Here is a 4,322-nt window from a genome sequence, read left to right as displayed (position 1 = left end):
CTCGCACCACACCCCCACGACCACCCGCGACCACACCACACTGCACCCCCACGACTACCACCCACCAGCCACGCACCACACACCACCCACCATCATCCACCACCACCAACACCACCACACACCGCACCGACCGACACCTCACAACCCACCACCACCACCCACACCACCGCCCCCACCACACCACGGACGGTCAGCCGCCTGCGGCGGTTGCCTACGATGGCGCCTATAGGCTAAAGTTTAGCGTTATATACATGTGCGCAGTCAGATCGCACGACCTGAAGAAGACAACATGCTTTTTCAAATGGGCGTAAAACCGCGCGCAGGGCCCGGACGGGCCCGTTTCGCTGGCCCGTAAACAACATAACAGTGCAGCGGTGGGCGACAGCAAAGACGGACAGACGAAGTGAGCGAAGGCCCGCCAACAAACGACACCACGCAAGAACGATATAGATGGGAATCACATTCACTACTAAACCAGAGAAGCGCACACTCCAGGTGTTTCATTAGCGAAATAGTGGTAAATAAAACACTAACTGTGTTTCACATGCAAAGTCCAGATGTTTATGTACATGCCGTCTATTGCCGTGATAATTCCGCGTAAATTCCGTCGAAATGACTGCTTTAGCAGCACAGAGTCCTTACTTACCGCACCTACCCACTCGCAAAGAAATTGCAAGCGACGATGAAAGGAGTTACACGTGGCAGAGTGGCGTGACATTATTGTGCTTTTTATCCTACTCATTTTATTATTGATAATAAGAGCCGCAAGTGCGCCGATGGACGGGCGGCGCGTGCGCCAAACTAAAGGCAAAAGCACGCAGACGATAGAGGAGCAGGCAGCCGGGCGAATGTCCGCAAAGCACCGCGTGTATATATAATACTCTCTCTCTCTGCTTCTCTCTTCTCTTTCTCTCATTGTCACTGCTCTCTCGTCTCTCGTTCTCGTCCTCTCCTCTCCTCTCTCTTGGAAAAATCTCTGTCTCTCTCTATAATATAATATCATATACGTATATATATATATATATATATAGATATAATGGGTATATAGTATATATGACAGCTAATAATCGTATTATTATTATTATTAGCTCTTGATATTATATATATATATATCTATTATATATATAGAGTAGAGAGTCTATCAATATTGATAGACATGCCTTGGTATATATTGCATAAGTAGGGGAGAGGTGGCGGTTGATGGCCAAGGATATCATACTCTTGTAATGTGTAATACGTAGCCATGTTATAACGGTCCGAAAGTACGAGCACCGTCGTGCGTAGAAGACGAGACGGCCGTTGCCTATGGAGGATTTAAAATACGGGAAAACTCGAGAAATTGTCCCGCTGGAGACGAGACGCCGTAACCATGGAGATTCATCACCGCGAGAAAACGTGAGATATTGGAACGAGCACGAAGATGTTCAACCACGGAGTTGTCAGGAGAGCGTGAAAACTAAACTTCGCGTCGATGTGTCGGGTTTAAGGCACGACGAGCCGTATCTCTGGAGTTTGCGAAGCCATTTTTGGCACTGCACGCTGCGCTTGCAGAGCGATAATAATAAGCGCGAACAGATGCTACGAACAAACGCGTGTGTAAGGTGGTATAGGCGTATAGGTCTGCACCACACACATCATGCATTTCTCATCGCTCGGCTGTTGATATAACCAAGAGTACATCATAGAGATTGTATATAGATATATAGAGAGATATCTCTATTATGTACTCTTGATATAACCGATACATGCGACCGTTGTTAGGTGGTAAATTCTTTCTGCTGCTGCTGATGATGATGATACTGCTACTGGTGCTGCTGCTGATGATGATGCTGATGATGCTGCTATTGGTGTTGCTGCTGCTGATGATGATGATGATTGTGCTGATGATGCTGCTACTGGTGCTGAGAGGGTCTATGTCCCCCGGGGTACTGCCGGAACGTACCCTGGGTACGGTCCGGTATACCGGAACGTACCCTGGTATACTATCTAATATGCCGCTACTGGTGCTGCTGCTGCTAATGCTGCTATAGCTGCTACGACGCTACTGCTGTTGCTGTTGTTGTTATTGTTGTTGTAGTTGTTTCTGCTGTTCTTTACCTATCGGTCGGTGACTGCCTTCTTTGATCAATCGGTAAAGGTGCTTTATCTACGCCTCACTTTAATCAACATTTTAGAGCCAATCCAAGGTTTCACTATACGTTTCACTTACCGCGGCAAATATAACGTTGGTTTTACGTGCACACGCGCGTACGCACGCACGCACGCAAGTTCGCACGTTCGCACGCGCATATAAACGCCCAAACGCACACACGCAAGTTCCCACGCACATACAAAACGCACCAGCGCTCTCAAGAGCCCAAACATTTACATACATACGCGCGCATATACACATTCAGGCATACATCCACTCTCGTACATGAGCGCACGCACATAATTCGCAATGCCCATCTCTTATTTCCGTCAATATTGACGTGTGCTCTGTCTGCTTCGGTACAATATAATCACAGGGTATTTTTGCACGATCAACAATAGTTCTGCACGCGTGTAATGCACACAAGAAACTCGCGCGTCCCTCATCAGTCATCGATTACATCTACCAACTTCCGGGTATGCAAATATACAGAAGGATTCTACTTGATGTGACACATCGCTTTGGTGACGTTTCCGTGTGCACTCCGTGTGTTATCTAATCGCAGGTATATGTCGACGCTTGTTTAAATGTACGCACATCAACTCGTCTCGGTCGAATTCCATATATAGCCGACAAAACAAAGAATGAAAATATACACAGTGTTCTCCTGATATATATTGCATAAGTAGGGGAGAGGTGGCGTTGATGGCCCTGGATAACATACTCTTGTAATGTGTATACGTAGCATGTTATAACGTCCGAAAGTACGAGACGTCGTGCGTGGAGACGAGACGCCGTTGCCATGGAGATTTAAAATACGGGAAAACTCGAGAAATTGTCCCCGCCTAGAGACGAGACGCCGTAACCATGAAGATTCATCACGCGAGAAAACGTGAGATATTGTGAACGAGCACGAGATGTTTCAACCACGGAGTTGGTCAGAGCGCGTGAAACAACTTCGAGTCGATGTGTCGGGTTTAAGGACAACGAGCCGTATCTCTGGAGTTTGCGAACGCCATTTTTGGCACTGCACGCTGCGCTTGCAGACGATATAATAAGCCGAACAGAGCGAAAGAGCGCGCCGCGGGAGTGGTAAAGATTAGGCACACATGCACACACATGCGCGCGCCGGGTGATTGTGCGCGTGTATAGAATGCAAACCGAGAGAATAAAGAAGAAACGAAGCACGACTGTCGAAATAGAGAACAAAGTTGCAGTGTGTGAGACTCAGAAGAGGAATGGCGGAGGGGGAGGGTGGTGGGGAGGCCATCAGTGATAATGTGAGACGCAGTGCTCGAGCGGTTGACACTTGTTCTGGTTCGCTGTTCCACGTGAATGCCGTCTACGCGACAGCAGCGTATATAGAATACGCAGCAGTCTACTCAATACACCGTGAAATAGATCAATGTCTTTCGTATTTGGACTTTGAAAGAACACAGCGGCAACTTAATGTTACAGTAACGAGGGTAAATACTCCCCCCCCCCAATCGCGGCACGGGGGAAAATTTTATGTGGATCTGTCTGTTGTCAAGGAGGGAACGATGAGGGATGGAGGATGGAGAGGAGTATACCACAAAGACGCCGTGACGCACGCGGACCACGGATTACCATTTACGGCGATGTCAACTCGCCTGCGTACTTCGGTACCGTCCTCCTTCCTGTTGGTTTGTCATACATATATATATATATATATATATATTCGCACGTCATACAGGTCATACAGGTGTGCTATTACATCTACCTCGTGTGCGAAACCTAGGCGACAGACGAAACTAGGTGAAAACATTCCACTCACCGCCGCGCCGCCCCGCCACCCGGACAGGCGGACGAACACTTATCGCTCCGGCCCTACATGCCCCCGCCGTGTCGCCCGCCTTTCAACGCCAAATCCGCCGTCGATTTTCGACACAAACTTGATTTTTCGCGGGTGGGGCGCGCGTCCCCATTTTTGCGGAGGAAAACCAGGTGGCGCGTCAGCGACAAGCAACGGCCTTGTCGGCCGAACAATATTATCAGTGCGTGTTTCTGTCGGTAATTGCGTAGGTGGGTGGGGGAAGGGAGGCGGCTCTCTCTATGTGCGCGACACGGGCTTAGTAAAGCGACACAATGCATCCGTCATTCCACGCCACAGCGAGTATAGCTTCTCATGTTAGAGCGTGCGCGTGAGTGCGTGCGTGCGTGCGTGCGTGCG

This window comes from Priapulus caudatus, unplaced genomic scaffold (genome assembly GCF_000485595.1).
Source record: "Priapulus caudatus unplaced genomic scaffold, Priapulus_caudatus-5.0.1 Scaffold540, whole genome shotgun sequence".
Taxonomy (NCBI): Eukaryota; Metazoa; Priapulida; class Priapulimorpha; order Priapulimorphida; family Priapulidae; genus Priapulus; species Priapulus caudatus.
This window is presented reverse-complemented; position numbering follows the sequence as displayed.